This window comes from Sturnus vulgaris, chromosome 4, assembly GCF_052056855.1.
Source record: "Sturnus vulgaris isolate bStuVul1 chromosome 4, bStuVul1.hap1, whole genome shotgun sequence".
In the NCBI taxonomy this organism is placed as follows: domain Eukaryota; kingdom Metazoa; phylum Chordata; class Aves; order Passeriformes; family Sturnidae; genus Sturnus; species Sturnus vulgaris.
In genome coordinates, this window is record NC_142246.1 from 53993125 (window position 1) to 54007161 (window position 14037).

Sequence of the window (14037 nt, forward strand, 5' to 3'; positions counted from 1 at the left end):
AAACTTCTACATGTCTATCTTATTTCAGTTGAGCTTTACAAAAAAATGAAATCTGTCATGCACTTTCAGAAGATAAATCAAATGTGCTCTGACTTAGAACTCAGAAAGAAAAGAAAACTGAAAAAAAAAAAACAACCTCCCTTCTGGGCTGGCCCAGTGACATAAAATGAACCTGCTATTGTATAAAAAAGAATATGGAATTTAATTAATCTGCACTCATTCTTAGGTTTAGTTACTACTAAATCTATATAAGCAGAACATGAAACAAAGCAACAGTAAGTCGTGCTGGAGAATCCATTAAAGATACAGAAAGACACAAAGATTTTGATGGACTTTAAAGGTAATGAAAGACCATTATTTTGCTGCATACACACTATCTTCCTTTAATATCAGAGCAAGTTATCTAACCATTTTTCCCATGATGAAGAAAGTCATACTAAATTAACTCAGTACAATTAAAGATGCTAGCATAGCAAGTGAAGAAAATCACAATTATTATTAATTTAAAATATTGTTCCAATTTTCTGTTCCATTTGAATTTTTATGCAACACAAAACTAATTCTTCCATAGTTTGGAAGGACAAAGAATATTTTCCCACATAAAATCTTCCTTAGCTTTGGTTTCACAGGATCCACAAACAAAAGCAGATTAATATGATTTCTTAAACAAACAATTCCCACTGCCATACTAAAATATCTGGAAATTAGGATGCTATAAATATCTTTTTATGGATGTTTCATTTTTATATTTTGAAAGTTATGCAATATGCAGTAATAAAACATGTTAGATCAAGCAATGTACCACAGACATCACACACAATGGACAGATCCTCCTGATGGCCAGTGGAACTAACATTTCAGGCTCTTCAAGACTCAGAAAAAAATAAAAACGAGTCTGTTTTAATTTTAAAAAGCATTGAAACATCTTTAAGTAGAATATTTTGCATACTTTAAAATAAAAATGAGGTGGATGGTAAAGTTGCTTTTGATTGAAGGATATTAGACCACTCCTGTTTTATAGCCTTTAAACAAGACCTGGGTATAAATCATGCAAAGAAAAAACAATATATGAAACTGAAGGATCATAACATAGGCCACTTTTAAAGGTTTATAAAAGAAGCCATATTCAAACTGTTGGAATCTACACTTGCATAAGATTTATGTATCCATAAAAGCACATTATTAAAATTAAGATGAAACAACAAGGTTCTCTTTTCTCCCATCCAGTACCTGCAGACTAGAAAATGGATTATTCCTTAGAATTCACTCCATAAGCCTCACTCAAGTTTAATCCTCCTCATACTCCTCTATAGGTATTCTATGTGGGTCCCATCCTGGCCCTGAGAAAGCACCAATTTAAGATGTACTGTCTCACAGGAGGAGTCTTTTACTGCTCATTTTCAAGGAGAAGAACCTGATATCACCAGCCATGCCCTGCTCCCCAGTGACAAGGAAATAAATGGTATTCTTGGAAAACTATCCCCCTCTCTGCAAGAGATAAAGTATTTATGTGTAAGCTATATATGCACTGGTAATATAGCAATTCTGAATTTCAAATCAAATATTTTCAGCAACTTCAGTGGGCTTTACATTGACATCACCCTGCTCAACACACAAAATTACCATCTTTTCAAACACAGATTCTTGTACTAAAGTAAGAAAAGCACCATAATAACATATTACCACTCACAGTCTTAAGAGTTTAAAATCTGACTCAATTGCTACTTGAAAATGGTGACTCAGACTTAGACGGTATACAGAGAGCACTCAGATTATACAGTCCTTCCTGATAGTTCCGAGGTACTTTAACTGATCTGTGACAGAAAAACTCTGCACTCTGACACAACTCATTCTACTTGCTGCAGAAAAAAGAAAATAAAGCTCATTTAAAATGCATTCCAGAAATGGTATTTCATTATTAACAACATCTAGGTTACATTATTATTATGGTAATCCACTGCAATTCATCTCAAAGCAGCAGTAGAGATTTAAAAAAAAGAAAAACCAAACACAAAAACAAACCAAAAAACACATTCTTCATAAATTAGAAGTTTCACTTTATTTGTAAAACATCTCAGCTTCTGAAGTTGGAGTAGGGGATGGTTCCTGGACTAATATTGCAGGAGCTCCTTACAGATGGCCAGACTCCTCCACCTCCCTAACATGCATTTTTTGTAATAAAAACATTTCACAGGCAAATATTATCTGTGACTAACTTCTTAAACCCCTAGAAAAAAGCCTCAAAAGGTATATTGTAATGACGAAAAGCAATGTATTTCCTTTAAGTGACAGCATTAACTACATAATATTATCAACATACAATATTTCATAAAGGAAATTTGGCCGGTTTAAAATACATGCTCTGGCCTGAGCTCTAAATTCACCTGCCATATGCTCAGGCTAAGTTCCTACTTTAAAAATGTTCCGAGCACTGGAAGTCAGTTTCAAAACTCTTCTGAAATGGCTTGACCCAACCCCGTTACCAGTCTTCCCAATGATTCCCTGGCATGGTTTGGCTGTCACTACAGTCACAGCAGATGGGACCACTCCACTGTGGAGGATGTCAGTGGTGCAGATGTGGCACTGCAGTGCCAGCCCATACAGATGTCACCTCAAAGCCCTGAGCACGGCTAAAGAGCCGTGAATGATAAAAGAAAAGGACACAACATAAATAGAATTACTGCCATCAAAAGGTCAGAAAATCCACAGAAACAGTGTTACAAGTCTGTAAATATTACATAGGGTGAAAACTGGTACAACTCAAAGGTACTTTGGGCCTGCTGGCTTGTTTCTTTTGTATGTGGACATATCCACTGAGCACCAGGAATCTTGTCCCTCCCTTCTAATTTGTACAAAGAATCAGAAGCTACAATATCCACAGTCAGTAAAATAGTAATGCCATTAAGGCAGATTTCTATTTCAAAAGCAGTCTTTATTGAAGGAGTAAGCTAGCATTAAAATAATCAATCAGTGGCTTTCAGCATTTAATAGCCTCCATCAATCCAATGCAACCACTGTTAACTGAGTAACTGACTAAGACACAGTTGTGCATCTCCTCTTCCCTAGGAGGGTAGAACAAAACGAATTTTCTTATACTGAAGAATTCTTAAAGGGTTTTATTTGAAAAAAAGAATAAAAGAAAAAGATGGGAAAAAAAGGGGGGGAAAGGGAAAAGAAAAAAAAATAGGAAAAGGAAAAAAAAAAAAAGAGGACCCAAAGACATGGATTTGCAGTTTGATCTTGTTTAAGTTATTCTTCCCTTCTTACTGATCCTCAGATCAATGATTTGAAGAGCTTATGGTAATTTGAACTTCACTTACATAAAGATCCCCAGATTATGTGGACTTTAATCTTCTTAGTTTTCATCAGCAGTGCTCAAGATGTTGCTAAAGCAGAATTAGCCTAAACTAATACAATTGGTTCCCCTGAGTCTGCTTCTCTTGATAGCAGCTTAGCAGAAGAGAACCCATGTAACACTGTTGGCATCAGGAAGGCTCTGAAAGCAGAGCAAAAGACCCCAGACTCCACGAGAAGAGCTGAACACACCTTCTCTCTTCCCTGAGGGCTTATCTTCTAAAGCAGGGTCTTAGAAAAAGCTTTAAATCTGTAATTTTCAGCGTGCATATAATCATAAATAAAGATTCCATGTATTTACGCAAACGTATTTTTATAGCTGTGTATATATATGTGTATTGCTGTAGAAGTCATATATATACTTACATATAAACACAAAAATTTGGTCTTCATAAATTTTTCAGAAAAACAAATAGTTCTTATTTGTTCATAGCTTGGCCCATCCTTTTACATTAGAAGAAAAATGTTCATAACAGAGGTTATGTCCTGAAATTCTATTTCAAATTAATCTAGAAGGCCTTCAATCCATATTTCTTTCTCCCATCCCAAATTTTCCTTATCCTCACTAACAGTAAATTGGTTTTCCTCCTTCAGAAAATTAAGTCATTACTATTTTGATAAAGATCCCTCAGCTGGACCATGCAAGAGCAACTGCTTCTGATTTTTAGAGTAAAAGCTGCCTACCTCAAATATTTCCAAAATTCAGCTCAAAGCATTCTGTGGCTCTCCTAGAATGAAGTACATTACCCATGAAACCCTGCTATCATCCCATACTGCATCTTAATCCCTGAGTGATCTCCTACTAATCTCACCTAGTAAAGAGACATGTTTTACCCCAAACAGTTTACAACTGAAATACAGGGACATATTTTGGAGAAAGGAAGAGAAAAAAAAAAAAAAAAAAAAAAAAAAAAGCCTCTCACCATATTTACCAGAATTAAAGCACAAACTTCAAACTTGAAAAAGCATGTTCTTAAATATTACAATGAACATATAAAATAATGCCCTACTAGCTGCCTAGATGTTCTCAGAATCCAGTCAAGGAGGATAAAAACCAAGAAAACTTCTGACTCAGTCCTGAAAACACGGGCTTTGCTATACTAAGATGAAAAAGCTAATCACTTGGCTAATTACCCATATCTGCATTCCTTGGCATCAGAATTTCTACCTCTGTCTCACACAATTTCTCAACGTGGCTTCTGTTCTAACAGAGACTGCTTCAGAAGTTGTAGGGATAAGAACTCGGAATCTTGTACATTAGTGTGTCATAAGGTACATGTTGTTTGACATTTTACAGCTTTTAGAGCTGTGTATCCTTTATTGATGCTATGATTTTTCAAGGTCAGCGCTTTAGAGAAATGATGCCCAGGATCTGTCACTATCAAACTCTCCACCCACACACAAGGGAACACACAAACACTCTAATGACTGCTGCTCTCTGACTTAACAGACTGTCAACCCTTTCCATTAAAACTGCTTTTCTTTCCAAGGTTTATATCACAGTCATAAAGACATCCTTTGGGCTAGAGCATGGTGATCAAGAAAAATAAGAATCAAATTTTTTAAATAATTTTAAAAATTAACTTTAAAAAGCCCTCCATCTTCTAACTGATGATAAAGTACAGCTATTAAGGGCCCGTCAAACATTTCCTTCCTTTCTCTAAACTCCACAGGAGTTAAGAGCTCTGTTTATAATCCCTGATCTAGCACATAACAACACTTCAAACTTCAGCCCTTTTCTTCCTCCTGGAACCTATTAGGAAAATTTAGATGTGATAAATTAAGATAATGTAATGAATAATCAGGTAACATTCAAAAAACAGGTACTTGAAAAAGACCAGTGAGGCTTTTTCACTTTCAGATATTAACAGTGCAGCAGTAAGCAAAGCATTAAAGACAAACCAGTAGGAGTAAATGAGGCTGGCTTGGCACTGAGACTTTGGTAGCTTCAGTCTTTTTAAATTCCCTCCGATCCCCCCCAAAAAAACAAGTCAGTGAGAGAACATTCTTGAAACCATTTTGCAACTATCAATTAACACTATGTCTCTCACTATGTTCAGGATATTAAAAAAAAAAAAAATAAAAATTGCCTGTTCCTGTCCATAGCAGGGGAGTTGGAACTAGATGCTCTCTAAGCTCCCTTCCAACCCTGTGATTCTTTTATTTGGACAAAGGATACATCTCCCTGCAGACATTGCAGCATTTGTAAAAGCTACACACTTCTGACTGGATGCTGCCTCAGTGCAGACTGAAGCCAAAGACACTTGATGCTCTCTCTGCATCTCACTCCAAATGCACTCCACAGAACAGATCAACTCGGCTGACCTGGGACTAGAACCACAACATTTTGATCTAATCAATTAACGACAGGCACTGACCCATGTCCAGAAAGCTTGATACTATTGGAGGAAATGGGAAAAAATGAGAGGGAAATCGGTTTTGTCACTGTCACCTTTAGATCAGAACAATATTTCCCTTCATTTTTGCTCTAAATGCCTCAGTCTTTCCTTTAGAAAATGTGCAGATGCAACATAAAACTTTCAAACTTTTACTAGGTTAGAAAAACAACCTTGTAAAGTCACAATAGGTATTGGATTTGATGACTGCCTTCCAAGAAGCACAAGTAGTACACTCTTTTCATTCAGTTACTAAACTGGGTATCATTACTTAAAAACAAATTATCAAGTGCTTCCTACTACAGGTAGTATTTTTTACTATCAAAACTTTATGAAATCCTGATCAAAATTATGCGCATTTTGAATGAAAGAAGAAAAAAGGAGGCAAATAATTTTCTGTGCTAAGTAAGAAGGTACTGAACTGTTAGTATAGGCTTTAGTGGGATGATAGGTATACTAACAGTAAAGGTTAAATCCACTAAGAGACAAAAGGAGAGCAGGAATATTTACTTAGTGCCAAGCAGAATTCACAGACTTAAGACAGACAAAGACAGACTTCCAGTGAGACCAGAAAATTAAGTGGAAAATTCATATACTTCATAGAAGAGACAAGCCACTCACTTCAAGACCTGTCTGAATTGGTTTTTAATGACCTGGGAAGCACCTAATCCTATTATTACTGCCTAACCCAAGATATTATCTTTTGATGAGCTATTAAGCATTAAGAACACTTCTGTGGAGCAAGCAAGCAATTCATTATACCTTGTGTTGGCCAAGAGGTTCATCTGAGATGCATAACAGATTTTAAAAAGGTCCAATTAATATTTACTAAAATACCTTCAGATTTCTGCTGACTTTTCCTACACCCCAAACCCTGCCTGTCTTCCCCCTCATCAGGTTACTCAGGGAACTCTTCTTGGATTGGGTTCTAGCATAAAAATGTCTAGGCATCTGATCATGCCAGGGCTTCAAACTAGATAGAGACATCTAAATAATCATCCTACAGGTTATCATGTTACAGATAGCTCCATGAGCAAAAATGCAGATGGCCTACAGGATTAGATGGCGCAGACTCAGAGAAAGAAGAAGAAAATGTCAGAGGAGCTGAGCAGTTAAGGGATGCCCTGTATAACAATTAGGTAGTTTTAACTGTGTGGGTGTTCAGGAAATTCCAACTAGTAACCCAAACATTTAGTACTAACTCTGCATTTTCATATAGTGAAACATAAAGTCAGTAATAGAACATTATCTCCAAAATACTCAATAATTACAAACACAGCTTTCTCAGTGATGATGCCTTTCAATACTCTTTAACAGAATCAACATAATGGACTATTATTTTGGTGAAAACATATGATGAAACCAATGTACCCCTTCTCTCTGCCTTCTAGCAGTTTTAGAACAAGGAGTAGAAAACAATTGCATCTAAATTCAGGATACCATCCACCTATGGTATGTAGTAAACTCTATAAATATATCAGGAGGAAACTGCAAGTTTAAAACACTTTTTCATTATCACATACAACAGCTGGAACCTAATGTTAACGTTAAAAGAGCTTTTATGTGAGATCCTCTTTTATGACCAATAAATGAAAGCATGTAATGGGTTCAGACACGTAATTTAAGAAGAAAACCAGAGCATATATGTAACTACATATCCATTCTTAAAGATATTTATCTACCAGCTGTTTTTTTTTTCAATGTTATATTGTGCTGTTTTTAAAAGGTTATGGGAAGCATTATGGAAGCATGAGCCACACAAAAGTAACAAAACACAAGAATTCCAGCACCAGTGCTTGTTTATTGCTTCAGTAAAAACAGCTCACACACCATCATTTTAAAATAAAAGAGTCTGAGAGCTTCACAAGCACATAGAAACCACTCAGGAACCACTCACCTTCCAAAGGCTCAAAATCTCTCCTCCTCCTCTGAACACTATACAAATCCAGACACCAACTTTCAAAATCTGCCTCTAGCACAAACAGAGGCCGATAACTCAAGAAAAGTTCCCAGCTACATACAGGGATGAAAGCCTGCAAGTTGTGCGATCCCTCCTGTTGTTTCCTTGGAATGTCCTCTCAAACAACCAGAGAGCTTAAATTAACTCAGAATGGTTTAACTTACAAGGCAGGTGTTTGCAATGTCTGCACTTAGAACCTAATTAGTGAAATTAAAGCCCTGCAAAAGCACATGCTCGTTTTTTCAAACAAAGGCATTAGAGACCAAACAAAAGGAAAGCAATAAACTAATTAATGTGTAAATTAACCTAATTGCTTTGTTCGCACATGACGTTATCAATCATTAAGTGCCACAGTAGAAACGTGTTATTTTATCATATGGTGAAACTGGCCCACCTACAGGAGATTTCTTTGACTTTGCCAGTATGGTCTTCAGTGTTTTTATTTTTGATTGTAAATAAGTCATTAAAAATAATCGAAGTGTTTAATTTCATTTAACTACAGCACTGCAGTAGTGCTTCCATACTGTTCTTTTACAGGAGAAAACATTTCTTGTCTGTTCTCTCACCCATAATGTGGCCTGCTGGGAAAAAGGAAATCTAATGAATTGTCAAACTGAGGCCAGACACAGATGAAAAAGACAATGGGGTTTGGTTTGGTTGACTATGAAGGACCCAAGCTCAGATCTCTGAATCATACTGAAATACCTCTAAGTGTTTATTTGTACAGCAGCACAGAGAGGAAATAAGCATGCTAAAACTTCAGTACTAGCTCAGCTCTTCATGCTTACAATATTTTTATTCTGGTGCAACATTGTTTGACAGGTAAGAACCTACAAACTATGTCCCATCAGAAGCTTCATTCTCTCTGCAAATGCCTCCTGTCTCTCTTCACTTTGAGGGCACCAGGTCTACTGCCTTTTAACACTGGACTTTGAGACTGTCATATTAAAATTCAATGTTTATTTCAGCTGTTTACTCTCTGGTTCCTACATTCTCTGGTTTGGGGACCCTGCTTGAACTACCTGAACATTTGGGGTTAGTGCAGCAGCTTCTAGTTTAAACTGCCAGGCTGCAGTTTAAGGCTGAGAATAACATGAAGAACAATATTGTGCAAAACTATGCAGGTCTAGAAAAGCTGCATCTCACTGAAAACATACAGACCATGATTTGAGTCTGAATCCTTTTACACTGCATATTTTCAAATTTTAAGCAGTAAATGGCAGTTATATTTGGAACACAATTTCTCTTAATTTAACATTACTGCGATAACTTGTGCCATTAATTTATTAAAGCTTGCAACAAATGTGATAATGAAAAAACACACTTGTAAAAGTTGCTGTAAGGAAGTTATTAAAAATTTAGTAGGATTATTAATTTATAATAGAATTTGTAGTATTTCTTCTGTGAAACACTAAATGTACATTACATAATAGCACCATAAATACTTTTAGCTACTGATTTTGCAAACTGTTTGTCAGGAGAGCAGCCCTAATAATTGTTGGAGCGTATGTTAAAACTTGCTGTCCATAGCTCCATCTAGACTGAGATTAAATCTGGACTCGCTGACTCATTTATTTTCAAGGAAGCTCACGGTATCACTCCAGCTTTTGGAATAAATTCCATTTTTACAAATGAAATGCACAAAATGTCAATTTCTGGCCCACACCGATCCAGATAGTGCATGACATTTGGATCTAAGCTCACCCTATAGATTTTGGATGCAGAAGACAAAGCTCTCAAAAGACATGCCTGTGCACATACAAACATTGTACAGTCTTTGAGGTTGAATACTGTTTGACTTATGAGTCTGAACCTTTTGTGGCAAGGCCATTTTACAGCCTTTGTTTTCAGGGACCAGAGATGCATCAGCCACTTGGATTGGAATGCATACCACTGGCTAGGCTGTTGTTCTCTAAATCTGACACCGATAACGTGAGGTACATGCGAGGATGTGAGTGTATTAATAGGGAATATGTTGTAAAACTACACATTGGACTCGGACAGACGAGAAAAGAAAAGCCACAACTCCTGGTCAAGCGGTAACGGAAGGATGAACAAGATATTTGCCTGCTATTACCTGAATGTTGTAGGTTTTTTTCTTTTTCTATTATAATTGAGTCACTTTTTCTGTGCATGTTTTTGGGTTTTTTGTTGTTGTTGTTGGGTATTTTTTAATTTTGGGTTTGGTTGGTTTGGGTTTTTTTAAGAAAAAATGACCACATCAACTTTGAACACACACAGTCAAACACTGTGATGACAACTGTTGAATCATAGGTTGACTTAGGCTGCAAGGAACGTTTAGAAGTCATCTATTCCAATCCCCCTGCAATGTGCAGGAACATCTTCAACTAGATCAGGCTGCTCAGAGCCCCACTCAGCCTAACCTTGGAATGGGACAATCCACCACCTCTCTGGGCACCTGTTCCAGTGCCTCACCACCCTTATTCTAAAACACTTCTTCCTTCTATCTAACATTCTACCTTGTCCTATCACAACAGATCCTGCTAAAAAGTCTGTCCCACCTTTCTTACAGCAACTCTGGATGTTACAAAAATAGATAAACCAGTAGTATTCACTTAAATACACAGTTCTTAGGCCCCAAAAATCCAAATGTCATGTCTTTTAGTCTGCATCAAACCAGTTATGATGATTTTTGCTTCATACTGGTTATAACAGCAAGTTGATGTAAAGTGTGATCAAATCTTCACACAGGAAAAAGGGCACTGAAGTGCTATGGAATGCAGAATGCAAATTTTCAATGACTTCTTTGAGTGGACAGGAATTATTCATATTCCTCTGAGGCAATATCAAAGAGTAGGGATATCTGCCCTAGAAATGTTTTATTCCATATCACTTGGTTGGTCCGCTAGTGTACCTTACAGCCTGTGTACCTGCATCTCCCACACTTAACATCTGGCAGGAACCTCTCTAAACTGCTAAGGAGCTGTTTCCACAAAGGAAGGAGATTCTCTCCTTACACACACCCCCAACAAGTCAACAGCTTTCCCCTGAAATGTTCCATGCAGGCAGCATAATAAACTGACAAAATTAAGCACAGCCAAACTACACTGACAACAGGGTGATTGACCATCAGTAGTATGAGGGTTTCAGCAGAACTCCAAGCATAATCCATGAGCTTTTCTCCATCCCAACAAAACTACTGTCCATTTTGCTGAAATACACTTTCACCTTGGCCACAGTCATATGGCAAAACAAAGTTTGCCAGCAAAATTCAGCAGCAGAGAATTAAATAAATAAGTTTTCCCTTCAAGATATTTTTATTAGTTCTAGAAGCAGCATTTTGAAATTTCAGTGTAATTTTTCAGACTAAATGAACACTGATGGGGTGAAGCTGGCATTTCTTTTGCACAACATCATGTATCAAGTTTTTTTGTTTCATTTTCAAGAACAAACACAATGCTGGAAAACAACAAAGAAACAGAAATGCCTAGATCAGAGCACAGATTAAGCAAAATCTCTTCTAAATTACTTCCTAAGTCTTGTAATATTACTAATTACTTTTAGAAAACAGAAAATACAGTAAGAAATAATTAACCTAATGCAGATTGTTTTCTCCTGAATAAAGGCTGTAACAAGAATAACTAAGAGATGAGTTAAGCAACTAATTTAAATGCAGTCAAAAGCCATATGGCATATGACTAACACTTTTATCCATGTGCCAGAAAACAGAGACAAAATAATCCAAGTCTATTGGACCTCTGATGGGCATTTATAAAACTCTCAGGGACAAGCAGGAGATATTTTCCTTCTCAGGATATGCTAGTAGAGTTTTTGACATGCAAAACTTGCACGGTACAAGCCATGTTTTCTTGCCACAGCAACAATAAAGAGGAGAGAAAATGCGAAAATGTAAAGCTGATGCAACAGGAATATTAACTTCATTTTTAAAACAAATGAAGTGAGGACAACCAAAAAAATAATTGCACTTCTCATGCCTTTAAGTGAAAGAGTATACTTTGCATTTTCCAAACTGTGATCAGTTCACTACCAACAGGGAGGAACCCTGTGGATCCTACAAGGGCAATTAAGTTACACAAGAATAAATGATCATCCCTTCAGAACGTGAGCCAGAGAATTCACTTGCACATTTACTGCAGACACTGCATCATGAAAATAACTGTTGAGGCAACCACTGAAACAAATAAAAGTTGTAAGGAACAAAGTTTTAGATGGTGTATCTTTATTAGCTTCTACCATTCTTTGTTTCCATACTGCTTGGCTGACTAAGTGAGACAACTGGTAATGTTATTTGTGTAGACAACATTTTTCCCCACAGCATCATCTAAAACAACAGGCTGAGCATTCTATACGTAATTACTTTATTTTCAATTGTTTGTGTGCTACAAGTTTTTTAGAAAAAAAAAGTCTGCCATTTTAATTTGCTTTAAATTCCAATACATCAAGACTCAGTGGTCAACTACAGTTGTAAATGGCAAGGAATAACAAAAGTGATAAAACAGCAATTCCACACCTTGACTGATATATTTACACCTGTCTCTTTATATCTATCTTCCTCTCTGAAAACAGTGAAAACTGTGGAAGTTTGGAAAATACATAAATGCCCTTTATTCACAAAACTCCTGGAATTTAACCAACTAAACCATACCACAAGTGCTTTTTTTTAATAGGGCCATAAGATTATCAATAGAAACAGGTGCAAAATGAGTATTAGAGATCTCTGGTAGCTGGATGGTTTGTCATTTTGTGAGCATCTGTACATGCTCCCTCTTTTATTTTTGATATTGACAGCAAAAACAATGAAAGCCTTGGATAAGAGTAGTGCTTATTTCAGACATGTAAGTTAAAAGACATAAACCTATTTGCCAATGAAACACAAATTTCTCTTTCCAAATTAGGAAAAATCTCTTTAAGTTTTTGAACAGTGCAGTGTCCAGTTTAAAAGCAGAAATCAATTATAAATAACAGCTAGAGCTACTGGTCTTATATGAGAAATATTTGGAATCTTAATAACATAACAGGCAAGACTTATACTTTATATCACTGCTTAAGTTAGCACATTTTATCATCACACTAAATTATTCCTTAAATATAACAAGAAGGTACTGAGCCCCTCCTTAGCACTACTGGCTACAGAGGCAGTAATTTCACCCAAATGGTGGTAATAATACATAAAATATTTCTTGAGAAATTTTTAGAGAGGAAGAAAAATAATATAGAGTGAACATATAAGGAGGCACTGTTGAAGGACATCCTCTTCCCAGCCTGGGGGACACTATTTCACCTGTGTTCCTGCATCTATCTCTTTACATGTTTCAACTAAGAAGGAGATCAAAAGCAATTTCATATTCTGCTGAAGTATTTCAGAGCGTATCACACTATTTGTGCAACTTCTGCTGTGGTCTCTCCTGACTATCTCCACTGAATTTCAAATTTCAAATCTAAGTGGGAAAAAAGTTCATTTTCAGGTAACTTGCTGTCAGTATTTGAGTGACAAAGCAGAGTTTAAAAGGGGAACTTTTGAAAAAAGTCTTTGATTTAAAAATCTGAAGAGTAGGGGCAGCTCTTGCACTGGGCTCTGTAGGGCCCATCACTACCAGAACAGGTCAGCTTGGTCAAATGTTGCTCAATCACTTTATCCTTGTGTTAAAGGCACAATGGACATGGTAATGCCAAAACAAACACTGCACAAATCACGACCAGAAGTGTATTTTGCCTTCCTCTATTTCGTGGTTGTAGAAATCAGGATGAAGTTTTAGATATGGCAAAGAAGGAGTATCATGTAGCAGGATGCTGGTCTCTACCTGATGTGACAAAGACTACTGCTGATGAAGGGAACGTTTTAGATGAAAAAACAACTGTGACTCTTATCAAAACCATCTCAATGGATTTACCTGGATTTACTGCATGAGGTCATTAATGCTGTTTTTTGACTGATCCAAGATTGCTGGCATAGGTGTACAAACTGCACGTAGGTAGGGAAGAGCAGGAGGAAGCTCTCAGCCACAGAATTGATGCAGGGGCTCAGGTGAAAATAGGCAGAACAAGTGAAAACGGACATACAATCAAAAATACTCCCTTCCTCAAGGACTTGTGTGTGAAAGCAGAGGGTATAAAAGAAAAATTATCACCTCATTTACTGCTGCTAATCCCCCAAACTATCCTTCCAAACGTATTCCAGTAATGCCAGACAGATGGCAAAGAGTGATTTCAGTGGTTCCAGGTGAAGACACCTGGCTAAAAGCCTTATTATTCATTCCTTTCCTTGATTCTACCAAAGACATTCAAGAACAATTTTCCTTGCTAGTGTTTTCTAACATTTCTTTATACTTCCCCCATTGCATTTGC

General features: G+C 36.7%; 1 protein-coding gene across 6 annotated transcripts in view; it reads right to left on the reverse strand.

Moving 5' to 3' along the window:
- The window catches only part of CCSER1 (coiled-coil serine rich protein 1), a 623842-nt gene that overhangs the window by 383810 nt on the left and 225995 nt on the right, over positions 1-14037 (reverse strand). The window lies entirely within an intron of this gene.